Raw genomic sequence first — 16,955 nt, 5'->3', positions numbered from 1 at the left:
GATTCCTTTCAATTCTGATGAAGAGTCATACCAGTCTTGAACAAACTCTGTTTCTCTGTCCATAGAGGCTGTCAGTCCTGTGAAGTTACTCAAACATTTTCTCTGTTTTGGATGAGACAATTCTTTGGCCAACACTCCTGTTGGTCCCAACTGTTTTTTTCAATCTTCACAAGAAAAAAAATCGCCTCCACACGATTGATATCCTCTCTTTCAAGCACCTAACAATCTCTTCAGGTGCTGTTTTGGTTTAGTTCATGCATGCTTCTTTTTGTGGCACAGCTTAGGTGTAGCTGTTCTTACAAATCTAGTATTTCCCTAATTGCTCGAGCAATTTTCACAGCTTGTTTTTTCCAGTCACATCAATAACATTTGGCTGGAGTAGCTGATGCAGTCTCTTCCTGCCATGTTGTTTTTATATGACAAATTACCTGAGTCTATGGTTTTAGGGATAATGTTCCCATTTGCTCCAAATCGCCAATTGATACTACTTCCTGAACTCAACTTGCCTGCTCTGTTGATTTGCCTTTGTTAATGTTAAGTCACTTTTCTACTACAAATGGTTAGGAAATACTTCCTCTTAGACTTCCAAGAGCAATGTTGTTTCTGATTATTTATTTTTTAAGCAAACGTCTGTACAATCATTGAAATAAGAATTGATATTCCCCTTCGCCGTTGGTATGGTTATTAAATTTAGCCAACTCTGCCGAATTGAATTTTCTTGACATTCTTTCATGGGATTTGGGCACTGGTGACTGGACCAGAAACTATAGCTCAATCCTAATTATTGTTTAACTGAGTTACTTGCTCAGGTCTCTTCAGACAGCAATTAACATTGCTTTAAATCTGAAGTCATATGCAAGTAGGGATGGCAGATTTCCTTCCCTAAAGGACCTTGGTGAGCTCGATTTTTCTTTTAATGGCAATCAATAATGATTTCACAGTCATCATTAGACCAAATCTTTATTCCAAAATGCATTAATGGAATTCAAATATGTTACCTTAGTGGGATTCAAATCCACCCTCAGAGCATTAGCCTGTGTCTCCGGATGACGAGCGCAGTGACAATAGCACCAATGCCACTGCATCCCCTATGTAATATATTTTAAAACATCACTAACTATTTCTTAGTTGCCTTTTCTTCAAAAACCTGTGCCACGCCCACTTGACTTAACTCTGTACAACTGGTACTTATCTGAGTTTAGACATTGCTAAAGAGAAGTACAAAGCTGAAGTTTTTTTTTGTCTTGCACTCATCTGGATTCTGATGCAATAAAATACAAACTTTGAAAGGGAACATCACGAGAAGAGGATACTAACTGGTTGGACAATGGATGTTAAAAACAAAACTTAGCTAACAATTTAACTTCAAATCAGAGAGGGAGAATCTGATTGGTCAGGGACTGCCAATCTTTATTGTCTTCTTTATGGCAGTCTCCATTTCCCACTTTCTAATTAAAAAAAAATACGAGCAAACTCCTTTTGCCTAAACTGAACAATGTCCTGTTTAAAAATAAGTGTAGCTTCCAGCACATTCAAATGAAACATACTGCAAGATTGACTGGTAATCTTAAATTGGCTTCTGGTATAATTCTTAGCAGACTCAGTCTTATTTAGCAGACTCAAATCTTGTGCTAAACCCTGTGGAATTTTGAAATTTTGCAAGTACAGGCTGGCTACAGACAGTGATTGGTACCTGTTGTTTGATGTAATCTCAGTCATTGAGATATATGGTCCATGTATCTGGCATCACACTGATAGTGAAACTTGCATACCATATTAATCATTTGTTTGGGAAGCAGAACATCTTTTTGGCTGATAGCAGCAACTGTTAGTAGACAATACCACAAGTGTATTTACTACAAAGTAGCAGCTTGAGACAGCTAGCTTTCAACTGTTGATCAAATATTTGAGATACCTTCCCCTTCCAGAGAAATCTGAGCTAGGCTGGGCACATTTCATGTCAGACTTAGTGGCAGAGGCACTATCACGAGTTTCGGCAATATACAGTGTTGACCTGGTCAGTGTAACCATCTTCAGACAGAATAAACTGATATCCCCTTTCTAGACATATGCATCACATGGTGATCAGAAGGCTAGGTCTCTGTTCGTGAAGTTGTCAATAAGGTTAATCTTGTAGTTTGTGGAACCATAGGAATTTCAAAAGCTACATACTGACCAGTAAATGCAAACATTTGGTAGATGATAACAGAGAACTCACTGTCAGATTGCTCAACTAACACATCAAGGAAAAGGAGCTCATTTGATTGCTCCACTTCAATGGTAAATTTGAACAAAGGAAGAAATCTATTAAAGCTGTAAAGGATTTCTTTAATGCAAGTGTAGATTCTAATATCACAAAGGCATCATCTGCATATTAGAAGAATGCAAGGTGCAGAAGGTTAGTGGTTATTCCACGGAATGTAAACATCTCATAACAATGGAGATGAGAGTAACAGCAACCATCAAGGACGGCATGCAGTGTTGGTAAAACTGGACTCAACTGCATGAGTTGCCAAGTCCATGAGATCTATGAAGACAGATTCTGTAGTGCATCAAATTGCCAAGACGTAGTGACCTGATGCAAATGTCAATGGCTTCCTTCAGTAGAATAGGTTAGCAATGTTGAAACAGCACAATGACATAGTATTACTCAATGTGTAGCATTTTAATCTAAACCCAGCATGCTAACTGTGGAAGTACATTCCAATATCACTACGTGCAATTTTTTGGCTTCCTCCTACCTCCACATTTGTCCACAAAGGGGTCAGAAAATCCAAGCAAAGTCACATTGTTGAAACTGTCTACTAATAAAGTAAAATTGGAATTTGGACTACAGTATTATAGAATGTTAATATAACAGATTTTCTGTACACATTTTGAACATCATGACACATTCTCTAAGCTGTTATTTTGCGATGATTATTTTTTAGTTTGTAAAATATCCAAACCACGTTATTTCTAAATGACCTCTGAAATGGCAGAATTTATAGGCTAGTCATTTGCTGTTATGGAAAAAAATGCAAATTCATCACCTTTGATCATAATTTCATGAGGAATTTGATTTTGCACATTTGTAAAACTGTTGGTACTGCTCTGGGTATTGCAAAATTCTTTACTTCCTCAGAATTTTCATTTCTCTCAAACACATCTGACAAGCATTCAGTGTGCCTTCTTCAAATGTTCCCAAGGTTACTTCACTTGAGAACTAAACTGTTGACTTCTATGTAAAAACAAACTGAAGGAACTGTGGATGCTGTAAATCAGGAACAAAAACAAAAGTTGCTGGGAAAGCTCAGCAGGTCCGGCAGCATCTGTGGAGAAAAAAAATCAGTTAACATTTCGGGTCCGGTGACCCTTCCTCGGAGCTGATTTCAGTGGCTGCTTCAAGTCAAAAAATACACATATTGTAGCATTTGTTTTTCCTGTAATTTTTAAGAGGGTTATTTTTAAATAGGGGAAGGGAATGGAAGGTTTTCTAGTTCATTAAAATGGCAAGCTCTAAAGGTTAATTTGATTATAAATTGATGATGTAAGATTGTTTTAAGAACTACTTTTGACATACTGCTCAGAGAATTACTCATGGCTGACAGAAAAAGTCACATTTTATCTCATTCTTCAAAGTAGTTAATGGTCAAGAAGAGGTTTATTTGACTTTCTATCATGTGCTCCTTAGGCACAGTACATTCTTTACTCTCATAAGAAATAACTATAAAGATAACCTTTTCTCACTGCACTCTAATTAATTGAGAGCTAATGTACTATCTTGTATATGGTTACTCCTTTTCGGCAACAATTACTTACATGTGTAACCCTAAAATTGCTCCCTCCACTTTACTAGGATGATAATACCATATTTTAAACACTCTCATGCCTCTTGGCAAACAATTAACTATTAACCTTTACTTCAGTTGCTCAACCTTACTGTCATAGAAAGTAACACACACCTCCTGCTGGATGGTGGGCAAAGAATAGGGAATCTCAAACCTGATGTAATAACATTCAATAAGGAGATGGTTATATAGCTCATAAGGCAACACTCTATTGTCATAGAACAGGTCAAATTCTGGTGCAAGATGATGGCAGAGTAACAGGGCTGTCTGTGGGCTAATGCCCAGTGCACATCCATTCCCACCTGCTTTCTTTCACTGTTTTATTTCAGCAACTGCTCTTTTCTTTTGTTTTATTTTCCTTTCCTGTTGGTCCTTTTTTTTCCTCCTTTCCAGTGGCAGGTTGATCGGCAGCACTGGCATGTCAAAGAGAGCGGACTGCATTCAGAGTGCCAGATGTGGCTTCTCCGGGTGATGGGTGACAGTGGCAGCAAGGATGCTCTCCCTGTGACAGGGTGGTGGCAGCAGACCGGTACATTTCCCCACCATTCCAGGTCTGAGACTGCTGCAGCGTTCTCCAGGCATTTGGGGCCTGTGGCAGCAAAGCTCCTTCAGCAATCAGGGATGGTGGTGTCAGCAGCACCGGTAAGGCAACATCTGCAGCAGAAGCAGGACTCGTAGCCCAGTGGTGCCATTGGCCTGGCAATGGAGCCAGGGATTCTTGGTTGTGAGTCGAATGTGGATTCAGCAGTGTCAGTGAACTGGGGCCAGCGGCTAAGAGATGGTGCCTAAAGTGGGGTGACTCCTACGTTGGTAGGTCTGGCGCAGGCAGCAGCAAGGCAGTGCAGGCCTCCCTTGAGGCCCAGGTGCGGGAATGGACTGGGTCAGAAAGACTGATATTCTGGACTTTTCTAATTTATTCCTATGACTTATAATGCTGGACTATTTATTTAGAGTCATAGAGCTGTACAGCATGGAAACAGAGCCTTTGGTACAACTTGTCCATGTTGACAAGATAGCCTAAATTAATCTAGTCCCATTTGTCAGTATTTGGCCAGTATCCGTCTAAACTCTTCCTATTTATAGGCCCATGCAGATGCTTCTTAAATTTTTAAACCAGCCTCCACCACTTCCTCTGGTAGCTCATTCCATATATGCACCGCTCTCAGTGTGAAAAAGTTGCACCTTTGGTCACTTTTAAATCTTTTCCCTCTCACCTTAAACCTAAGCCCTCTATGTTGGACTCCCCCACTCCAGGAAAAGACCTTGTCTATTCACCCTATCCATACCCCTCTCAATTTTATAAACTTCTATAAGGTCACACCTCAGCGTCCGAAACTCCAGCCTATTCAGCCTCTCCTTATAGCTCAAGCCTTCCAACCCTAGCAACATCCTTTCAAGATTCACAACATTTCTCTGATAACAGGGAGACCAGAACTGAAAGCAGTATTCCAAAAGTGGCCTAACCAACGTCCTGTACAGGCGCAACACGACCTCCCAACTCCTATACTCAATGCACTGACCAATAAAAGGAAGCATACCAAATGCCTTCTTCACTATTCTGTCTACCTGTGACTCCACTTAAGAAATTATGAACCTATACTCCAAGGCCTCTTTGTTCAGCAACACTCCCCAGGATTTTACTACTAAGTCCTGCTCTAATTTGCCTTTCCAAAATGTAACACCTCATGATTATCTAACTTAGACTCCATCTGCCCATTGGCCCAGCTGATCAAGATTTTGTTCTAATTTGAGGTAACCTTCTTTGCCGTCCACTATGCCTCCAATTTTGGTGTCATCTGCAAACTTATGAACTCTCTCTCCTCTGTTCGCATTCAAGTCATTTATATAAATGATGAAAAGCAATGGACCCAGCATGGATCCTTGTGGCACACCACTAGTCACAGGCCTCCAGTCTGAAAAACAACCTTCCACCACCACCCTTGGTCTTCCACCTTTGAGCCAGTTCTGTGCCTAATGGCTAGTTCTCACTGTATTCCATGTGATTCAATCTCACTAAAAAGTCTACGATGAGGAACCTTGTCGAACACCTTACTGAAGTCAATATCGATCATGTCCGTAGCTCTGCCTTTATCAATTCTCATCACTACCTCTTCAAAACATTCAAGTTAGTAAGACATGATTTTCCACACAAATCCATTTTGACTATCCCTACTCAATCCTTGCTTTTCCACAGACATGTAAATCCTGGACCTCAACATTCCCTCCAATAACTTGTCCGCCACCAATGTCAGGATCACTGGTGTATGGTTCCCTGGCTTTTCCTTACCACCATCCTTAAACAGAGGCACCGCATTAGCCAACCTCCAGTTTTCTGGCCCCTCATCTGTGGCTATCGATGATACAAATATCTCATCAAAGGGCCCAGCAATCACATCTCTAGCTTCCCACAGAGTTCCAGGGTACACCTGATCAGGTCCTGGAGATTTATATACCTTAATGCCTTTTAGATGTCCAACACCACCTCCTCTTTAATATGGACATTTTTCAAGATGTCACTATTTATTTCCCCATGTTCTATATCCTCCATATCCTTCTCCACAGTAAACACTGTTGCAACATACTTGTTTATTGACTCCTGTAGTTCCACACATAGGTGGCTTTCCTAACCTTTAAGGGGGCACTATTCTCTGCCTAGTTGCCCCTTTATTTTTAATGTCTCTTTAGATTCCCTCTAGCCCTATTTGCCAAAGCTATCTCATGATCCCTTTTTGCCCTCATGATTTCCCTCTTCAGTATAATCCAATTGCCTTTGTATTCTTCTAGGGAATCATTCATTCTCTGCTGTAATACCTGACATATGCTTCTTTCTCATTTTTCATCAGAGCCTCAATTTCTCTAGTCAACCAGCATTCCCTACACCTACCAGCTTTGCCCACCACCCTAACTGGAACATTCTGTCAATGGACTCTCATTATCTCAGTTTTGAATGCTTTCCACTTTCCAGCCATCCCTTTACCTGCGAACATCCACTCCCAATCAACTTTTGAAAGTTCTTGCCTAGTACCATCAAAATTGGCCTTCCTCCAGTTTAGAACTTTAACTTTTAGATCTGGTCTATCCAGATGCCATCACTATTTTAAAACTAATAGAATTATGGTCACTGGCCCCAAAGTGCTCCCCCACTGACACCTCAGCCACCTGCCTGCCTTATTTCCAAACAGTAAGTCAAGTTTTGCACCTTCTCTAGTCGGAACATCCACATTCTGAACCTGAATTTTCTTGTATACAGTTAACAAATTCGTCTCCATGCAAGCCTTTAATATTATGGCAGCCCCAGTCTATGTTTGGAAAGTTTAAATCCCCTACCGTAACCAACCTATTATTCTTACAGATAACTGAGATCTCCTTACAAATGAAAAAGTACAGCACAGGAATAGGTCCTTTGGCCCTCCAAGCCTGTGCTGACCATCATGCCCTGATTAATCTACAAACAGGCCTGCTATTTTTCAATCCACATTGCGTTATTCCCTCCCTATTCATGTACCTATCTAGATGCCTCTTAAATGTCTTCCATGTGCCAGCTTCCACCACCTTTTCTGGTAATGCATTCCAGGCTGCTACCACTCTGCGTGAAAAACTTCCCTAGCATATCTCCTTTAAACTTTCCCCCTCTGACTTTCACCTGTGCCCCTTTGTAATTGAAAGTTCAACCCTGGGAAAAAGTCTCTGACAGTTCACCTATCTATGCCTCTCATAATTTTGTACAACTGTAGCTCCTCTCAGCCGCCATCTTTCCAGTGAGAACAATCCTAGTCTTTTTAAACTTCCCTCATAGTCAATGCCCTGGAGACCAGGCAACATCCTGGTAAACCTTCACTGTACTTTGTCCAAAATTGCCACATCCTTCTGGTATTTTGGTGACCAAAACTGCACACAATAATCCACATGCGGCCTAACAAGGGCTTTATACAGCTGCAACATGTTTTGGCAACTCTTCTTCTCCACACTCTGGATGATGAAGACAAGCATGCCATATGCCTTCTTAATCACCTTGGCTACCTGTATTGCCACCTTCAGGGAACTGTGGACCTACATGCCTAGATCTGTCTGAATGTTTGTGCTCCTAAGGGTTCTGCCATTTATGGTATAATTCACACCTAAATGTGACCTTCCAAAATGCATCATCTTGCATTTGTCTAAACTCCATCTGCCATTTCTGTGCCCACATTACCAAACTATCTATATCTTGTTGTATACTTTCACAATCGTTGGCACTACCAGCAACTCTATCAATCTTTGCGTCATCAGCAAACTTGCTTATCAAACCACCCACATTTTCTGCAGATAGTTTATATATACAAACAACAAAGGACCCAAGACTGACCCCAATGGAACACCATTAGCTACCAGTATCCATTCTGAAAAACATCCTTCCACCACTACCCTCTGTCTTCTATGACCAAGCGAGTTTTTTTTTAATCCAGTTAGCCAGGCCACCCCGAATCCTTTGTGATTTTAGTTTTCGCACCAACCTACCATGTGGGATTTTATCAAATGCCTTACCAAAGTCCATATAAACTATATTCATAGCCCTTCCCTCATCAATTATCCTTGCTCCCTCTTCAAAAAAGTTCAATCAGATTGGTGGGACATGAGGTTCCCAGACAAAACCATGCTGCCTGTCACTAATTAGTCCATTTTCTTCTAAATGCACATATTTCTTGTCCCTCAGTATCTTCTCCAAGAGCTTCCCCACCACAGACATCAAGCTCGCTGGCTGATAGTTTCCTGGATTATCCCTGCTTCCTTTCTTAAACAAGGGAACAACATTCACGAATCTCCAGTCCTCTGGAACTTCACTTGTGGTCAACCAGGATGTGAAGATATCTGCCAATGCCCCAGCTATTTCCTCCCTTGCCTCTCTGACAAATCTGGGGTAGATCCCATTTGGTCCTGAGGACTTGTCTATCTTAATTCAATTTAGAATTCCCAGAACTTCCTATTTCAATATATTGACATTCTCTGGCATATTCACACACTTATCCCTGACCTCAACATTTTTCACCAAGATGTGGCTATCGACTCAACGTATTCTTTCAGGATCCTCCCCACTTCCTGTGGCTCTATGTATAACTTCCCTCCTTCGTGCTGGAATAGGCCTAGTCTTTCTGGTCGTTACCCTCTTTCTCCTAACTTATGCATAAAAAGCCTTGGGATTCTCCTTGATCCAGTTTGCTAAAGACATTTCATGGCCTCTTTTAGCCTTCCTAATTGTGCATTTAAGTTCCTTCCTAATTTCTCTGTACTCCTCCACGGCTTCGTCAATTTGTACCCGCTTAGACTTGTTCTGTGTTTCCCTTTCTCTTTTTACTAACCTTACAATTTCCCTTATCATCCATGGTTCCCGAATCCTGCCATTCCTACCCTGTAGTTTTGCAGGGACATGTATGACCTGCACTTTAGTCAATTAGTCTTTAAAAGCCTCCAAATGCCAGAAAGAGATTTGCCCTCAAATAACTGATTCCAATCCACATTCTCCAGATCCTGTCTAATTTGGACATAACTGGCTCTTACCCAATTAAGCACTCTCATCCGAGGGCCACTTGCGTCCTTTTCCATGAATACTCAAAATTTTATGGAGTTATGGTCACTAAGCCTGAAATGCTCTCTCTGATGAAACATCAATCACCTGTCCTAGCTCATTCGCTAGGATCAAGTCTAATATGCCTTCCTCTCTGGCTGGATTGTCAACATACTGCCTTAAAAAGCCCTCCTGGACACAACTAACAAATTAGTCTCCGTCTATGGCTCTAAAGGGACTCCCAGTCAGTAAGCGGAAAATTGAAGTCACCCAACACAACTACCCTACTGTTTTTACACTTTTCCGGTATCTGACTACATGTCTGCTTCTCTGTCTACCATGGGCTGTTTCTACAGAAAATTTCCAACAATGTGATTTCACCCTTCCTGTTCCTGAACTCCACCCATAATGTCTCAATGCAAAATCCCTTTAATGTGATCTCCCTCAACACAGCTGTGATATGATCCCTAATCAGCAGTGCAATTCCCCAACACCTTTTATTTCCCTTTCTGCCCCTTCTAAAACAGTGATATCCAGGAATGGTAAGCTGCCAGTCCTGTCCATCCATTAACCATGTCACTCTAATGGCAATAACTTCATAATTCCATGCAATAATCCATGCTCTTAGCTCAGCTGACTTATCCGCTATACTTCTTGCATTGAAGTAAATGCATTCCAGTCCCTCTGAGCCCCATGACTTGCCTGTACCTGCTCTTACTCTGTGCTATGCATATCTCTGTCACACCTTTTCTCTAGTCCCTGCACTTACTGGCCTAGTATTCCACTTCCCACCACCTGCCACACTAGTTTAAACCCTCCCAAAGAGCTCTAGCAAACCTCCTACCCAGGAATATTGGGTGCTCCTCCAGTTCAGGTGCAACCTGTCCATCCTGTACAGATCCGACCTTCCCCAGAAAACATCCCAATGATCCATACATCTAAAGCCCTCCCTTCTACACCAGCACTGTAGCCACAAATTCAACTGCACTGTGTCTCTGTTCCTAGCCTCACTAGCCCTTGTCACAGGTAGTAATCATGAGATTACTACTGTGGTAGTCATACATTTTAGCTTCCCACCCAACTCACTGAAATGTCTTTGCAGGATCTCTTCCTTCTTCTTACCTATGTCATTTGTGCCAATGTCGGCAATGACTTCCGGCTCTTTTCCCTCCCGCTTCAGGATGTCCTATACCCTGTCAGAGACATCAAGGATCCTGGCATCAGGAAAGTAACACACCATCCTAGAGTCTCATTCACGGCCACAGAAATAAATTTGTTGCTCTAGTACCCACTGGCTGCAGAGGGTTGGGGTCTATAGTGCAGGATGTGAGTTCGCTCACTGAGCTGGAAGGTTAGTTTTCAGGCGTTTCATCACCATTCCAGGTAACATCAGTGAACCTCCGACAAAGCGCTGGTGTTATGTCCCGCTTTCTATTTATCTGTTTAGGTTTCCTTGGGTTGGTGATGTCATTTTCTGTGTTGGTGATGTCATTTCCTGTTCTTTTTTCTCAGAGGATGGTAGATTGATTTGGAGTCAATGTGTTTGTTGATGGAGTTCCGGTTGGAATGCCATGCTTCTAGGAATTCTCGCACGACACGAGAGACACGCACGAGAATTCCTAGAAGCATGGCATTCCAACCGGAACTCCATCAACAAACACATTGGCTCCAAATCAATCTACCATCCTCTGAGAAAAAAGAACAGGAAATGACATCACCAACCCAAGGAAACCTAAACAGATAAATAGAAAGCGGGACATAACACCAGCGCTTCGTTGGAGGTTCACTGTTGATGTTACCTAGAATGGTGATGGGCCATCTGAAAACAAACCTTGCAGCTCAGTGAACCAGCTTACATCTGGAACAAAATAAAGACCCACTCTTTTGTGGACCGAGAGGAGGCGAGCGTGACTGTGTTGGAGGTGGAAGGAAGACGTTGGGTTGGCTGTACACCCTGGCAACTGGTGGATCTTAATGCTGGCTTCGGCCTAATGCTGGTTCAGGGGAGCAGCCGACCTGCAACGATGGCTGTGGCGAGTGCTCGTGCCCCAGGTCAGGGGGTCCGGAACACCATCCGTGTTTCCGTGAAGAAGGTGGATGAAGGTGCATCTGTGGACCACACCTTCTTCGTGAAGAGGGTCCTGTTGGACTGTTGTGGGTTCGCTGCTGCAGACATTTGCTGCCTGCAGGATTTCCCCGGAGGAGGTTTTTACGACGTGACCTTCAGGAGTGCCAAGCTTTGCAAGCGCTTCCTGGACGTTTTCAAGGAGAAAGGAGGTGAGGGCCCCCTCTCTGTATTGACCACTGTCCTGCTGTTCGTGATGTCAGCACAGAGGAGCTGTATGGTGACTGTACACATGCACAACCCGCATGTGCCAGCAGTTGATGCCCTGACCTTCCTCGGAAGGTATGTGAAGGTGGAAGGGGACCTAACTGACATCATGGACCCCTTTGGCATCTGGACCAGCAAAAGGCAGGTCAAGGTGACACTGAGGATGGGCGCGGACGGGAACATTGTACATCCACCGTCCAGCTTCGTGATCGGCGGGAGCAAGGGCTACCTGACCTACGCAGGGCAGCCTAAAGTCTGCCATGCCTGTGGTAGGTCAGGTCACGTGGCGGCCGACTGCAAAGCCACCATCTGCAGGAACTGCAGGGAGGAGGGACACCTTGCAAAGGATTGCCCACAAGAAAAAAGCTGCAACCTTTGCGGGGAAGCGGGCCACCTATATAGGGGATGCCCACGGCAGGGGACCACCTACGCCCAGGTCGCCTGCAGGGGTAATGCGGGTCCGGCCCCCCCGGAGGACAGGAAGGCACCCGGGCCCTGCAAGGACCCCACTAATGTGCAGAAGGGCCAGGTCATGCAGGAGGGCCCAGCCCCGCAAGATGAACCCAAGGCCAGCAAAGTGCCCCTGCAGGCTCCGCTCTCCCCCCACCACCGACAACCCGGAGTCGATGGAGGCGGCGACAGGTGACCCAGGGGAGTGGACGACGGTCCAGAAAGCGAGGAGGAAGGCGCGTTGGCGGGCCCAGGCACCGCAACCATCAGGCAGGAAGAGGCAGCTACAGGGGGGCTATAAAAGCTCCTCTGACGAGGGAGATTTGGACGAGGCCCGCCCAAAGCAGAAGCTAAAGATCTCAAGGGAGAAGGAAAGCAGCACCCCGCTTCCAGGTGACCGGAGGCGTCCTGAGGCTCCCTCCGACACCCAGCCACGTGCCGCCGGGGCGCTGGAGGGCCGCCCGGAACTTCCAAGCGGTAAGGAAGAAACAGCGCGCCCCCAGGAAGGATGTGAGCCTGAAGGGCGTGACTATCCCAGGCAGTGGAGGCCTTCAGGTCAAGTCCTCCTTGTACATAGACGACGTCGCCGTCTTCTGCACCGATCGTTGGTCGGTGAGTAGGCTGTTGGACATCTGCGGCCAGTTTGAACTGGCCTCGTGTGCCAAAGTCAATAGGGGTAAGAGCGAGGCCATGTTCTTCGGGAACTGGGACAACCGCTCCTTCATCCCCTTCACCGTCAGGACAGACTACCTGAAGGTGCTGGGTGTTTGGTTCGGTGGAGCTGGGGCGTGCACTAAGACTTGGGAGGAGCGTATCACCAAACTGAAGCAGAAGCTGGGCAGGTGGATGCTCCAGTCCTCCTCCATCGTGGGTAAGAACCTGGTTGTCAGGTGTGAGGAGCTTTCGGTACTGTTGTATGTGGCACAGGCCTGGCCTATTCCATGGACCTGTGCCGCTGCGGTCACCCGGGCCATCTTCCACTTCATTTGGGGGTTGAGGATGGACCGGGTCCGCGGGGACACCATGTACAAAGACCTGGAAAATAGGGGAAAGGGTGTACCGAACGCCACCCTCGCCCTGATGGCTACCTTTGTGTGCGGCTGCATCAAGCTGTGCGTAGATCCTCAGTACGCAAACACCAAGTGTCACTACTTACTGGTTCTACCTGTCCCCGGTGTTGCGAAGGATGGGCCTGGCCTCATTGCCGCGGAACGCTCCGAGTAGTTGCACCGTCCCGTACCACCTGTCCTTCGTGGAGAAATTTTTGAAGGGAAACACCTTTGACCACAAGGCCGTCAGGCAGTGGTCAGCACGTAGTATCCTTGAGACCCTTCGGGAAAAGGAGAGGGTGGTTCCCGTCGTGTGGTTCCCCACGCAGACTGCCAAAGTCGTTTGGCAGAATGCCTCATTGCTAGAACTTTCAAACAAGCACAAGGACATTGCTTGGCTGGCGGTGAGAGGGGCTCTGCCAGTGAGATCCTTTATGCATGCCCAGAATCTCTGCGCCACCGCACACTGTCCTCGAGGTGGCTGCGGGGGGGACGAGACTGTCAATCACCTCCTTCTGGAGTGTGCCTATGCGCAGGAGGTCTGGAGAGGGATGCAGTGGTATTTGTCGAGGTTCGTCCCGAGCAGCTCTGTGACGCGGGACTCCGTGCTCTACGGGCTGTTTCCCGGGACGCACACCGAGACCAACATCAACTGCGCCTGGAGGGCCATCAATGCGGTAAAAGACTCTCTTTGGTCTGCCCGCAACTTGCTGGTCTGCCAGCTGAAAGAACTGACCCCGACCAAGTGTTGCAGATTGGCGCACTCCAAGGTCCAGGACTACGTGCTGAGGGACGCGCTAAAGCTTGGGGCAGCTGCCGCCAAGGCGCAGTGGGGAAAGACCACCGTATGAAACCCCTCGTCCAGAATAGAAAAATAGGCGCTAGCTGGTAACTGGGCCCAGCCGGCGCCTTCCGCAACTGGTCAGGGGGCCAACGGGGACTGTGCGGGGAGACGACTGCCGGGGTATTTTCTTTGTTTTGTTTTTTTTCTTCTTTGTTTGTTTTTTTCCTTTTAGTTGGTGTACGTACCCCCTGGGTAACCCGGAGCGGCTTGCATGACTGGGTAGGTGTACAAATATGTTTTATTTTTTGTACATCTTATGAATAAAGTACATTTTTTCAAATAAAAAAAATGACGAAACGTCTGAAAACTAACCTTCCAGTACAGCGAGCAAACTCACAGCCAGAACCTCAACCTGAGCTACAAGTCTATAGTACAATCCCAATAAGGTGATCATCCCTTACTTATTTCTTAGTTCTACCCAAATAACTTCCCTGGACGTATTCACAAGAATATCCTCCCCAAGTATAGTCTTAATGGTATCCCTATTCAAAACGCAACTCCCCTTAATCTCTTAGCCCCATTTCTATTCTTAAGATAGCATCTATACCCTGGAACATTAAGCTGCCAGTCCTGTCCATTCCTGAGCCCCATCTCTGTGATTGCTATAATATCCCAGTCCCATGTTCCTAACCACACCGAGGTCATCTGCTTTAACTGTTAGGCCTCTTCAACTGAAATGAATACAGTTTAATTTATTAGTCCTACCTCATTCTGTTTTTTTTTCCTGCCTCTGCTAACTGTTTTACTTGCTCCTTTTCCCAACTACACCAGTCTCAGACTGATCTCTTTCCTCATTATCTCCCTGGGTCCACGCTCCCACCTTTACTAGTTTAAATCTTCCCGAGCAGCTGTAGCAAATCTCCCCACCAGTATATTAGTCCTCTTCTAATTCAGGTGCAATCCACCCCCCTTTGTATGTCACTTTTACCCCAGATGAGATTCCGAGATTCTAGAAATGTGAATCCTTTTTCCTTGCACCAGCTCCTCAGCCAAACATTCATCCACTCTATCCTCCTATTCCTACCCTTAAAAGCTCGTGGCACCAGCAGTAATCCAGATATTACTACCATTGAGAACCTTATCTTTAATTCCTGCCTAACATCCTAAATTCTCTCCTCAGAAACCTATCCTTTGCTCTTCCTGTGTGGTTAGTTTCAATGTGTATACCGATCTCCAGCTGGTCCCTCTCCCCTTTGAGGATATTTTGCACCCACTCCAAGATATTCTTGATCCTGGCACCAGGGAAGCAACACACCATTCTGATGTCTCATTGTTAGCCACAGAAACATTTGTCTGAGCCTCTGACTAGAGAGTTCCCTATCACAATTGAATCGGTTGGCACCTAACCTGCCCCTCGTTACTTTAGAACCAGTCTCGGTATCAGAAACCTGGCTGTCAATGCTATATTCCCCAGAGAATCCATCACACCCTACATTTTCCAAAACTGCATACATGTTTGAGATGAGGATAGTCACGGCCACAGGGGACTCTTGCACTACCTCCTTCCTTTCCTACATTTTCTGGTGATAACCTCTCTACCTGAATGTTTCTGCAGTTTTTCTACTTCCTCCAAATACCATCCATCACACCTCCTAGCTCCTATAAATACCTCATTGCTCTAACTGCTGCTCTGATTGATCCAAGCGACCCGATGGAATTCACAACCAAACACACTTCCTGCAGACATAATCATCAGTAACATGGAAAGTTTCCATAATCTCCCACATCCTACAGGAACAGCACATCACTCTACTAGAAGGCCACCTTTGCACCTTAACAGCCTACAGACCCAGAAAATAGCAAAGTCTTACTGCTCTAAAATCTCTGCTCCAGGTCAACTTAGTACCTATGTTTTATATTTTTAATTGAGAGACAGATCGCAATAAAAATTTCTAATTAAAAAAGAATCCACTCTATTCACTATTGTAGAATTACAATGAAAAAGTTACACCTTAAAACAAGCCACTTAGCTGCTCCCCTGTTGTGAGCTCCCACACACAGGTTTCTCCAAGGTCAGCTGCGAATGTAACTGTTTGTTTATTTTTCTTTGAGCCACCATTGATGTTTGGAGATACTCATTTGTAAACAGCAGAGGCAGTCAGCTGTGCAGGTTTATTTCTCTGGTTGTTTTCATTTTCCACATCACTGCTTTGTCGCTCTTCCTCTTTTAAAAAGTGCTTTTGTTTCGATTTTTCTTGCCCCCCTCCTTTCCTCCAAAATTCCAAAACAATGCAGCAGCTTATAAAACAGTAATTACAGCTTCTATAATGAGGAAATCAGCTCCAACAATGAAAATACTTCTTAAAAAAAATGGAGCAGCTCTTGTAGCCACATTTTTCCCTGACCCCCATTTTGGATTCTTTACTTTTCTTTTGTTTCCTAAGAATTTGACCTTAAGTATCTGTACCTAGGTACCTTTGTACCTAAGATTGCACCACAATGCAGCGCCTGTAAAGTTTCCACTGAACTCATTTGAGTACATGTGACAGTAAAGCTAATTCAATTTAGGTAGCATAGCACAGATTCACGGTTGAAAATCAACATTGTTCCCATGGTATCTTTGAAGGAAAGCACAACTGCAAACAACCAACCCATTCTCTATCTCCATACTTCCAAGAAAGTAATCTTCACACATGCTTATGTAGTATACTTCTTTTCTCCTGCAGATTCCCATAACAATTGTGGACCCAAAGTATCATTTCCTTCTCTAATGCTAGGCAAAAGTAAGCTTGACCTTCTGCTATTCTGTGTTCCCTGAACTGAATGCACAACCTTTGATGTTGCCTTGTCTCACCAGTGATTCTAGATCGGTGTCCTCACCAGCAGGATGGCATGGTGGCTCAGTGGTTATCATTGTTGCCTCACAGCACCAGGGACACCAGGTTCAATTCTACCCTCAGGCGACCAT

The 16,955-nt window shown here is 44.6% G+C and overlaps 1 protein-coding gene across 3 annotated transcripts in view; it reads right to left on the bottom strand.

The window, feature by feature from the left end:
- The window catches only part of LOC125448020 (adenylate cyclase type 2-like), a 591,455-nt gene that overhangs the window by 334,543 nt on the left and 239,957 nt on the right, over positions 1–16,955 (bottom strand). The window lies entirely within an intron of this gene.

The sequence above is a fragment of the Stegostoma tigrinum genome, chromosome 2 (genome assembly GCF_030684315.1).
Source record: "Stegostoma tigrinum isolate sSteTig4 chromosome 2, sSteTig4.hap1, whole genome shotgun sequence".
NCBI classification, from domain to species: Eukaryota; Metazoa; Chordata; class Chondrichthyes; order Orectolobiformes; family Stegostomatidae; genus Stegostoma; species Stegostoma tigrinum.
Note: the sequence above shows the minus strand (reverse complement) of the source record. Positions and strands in the feature narration are given on the sequence as shown.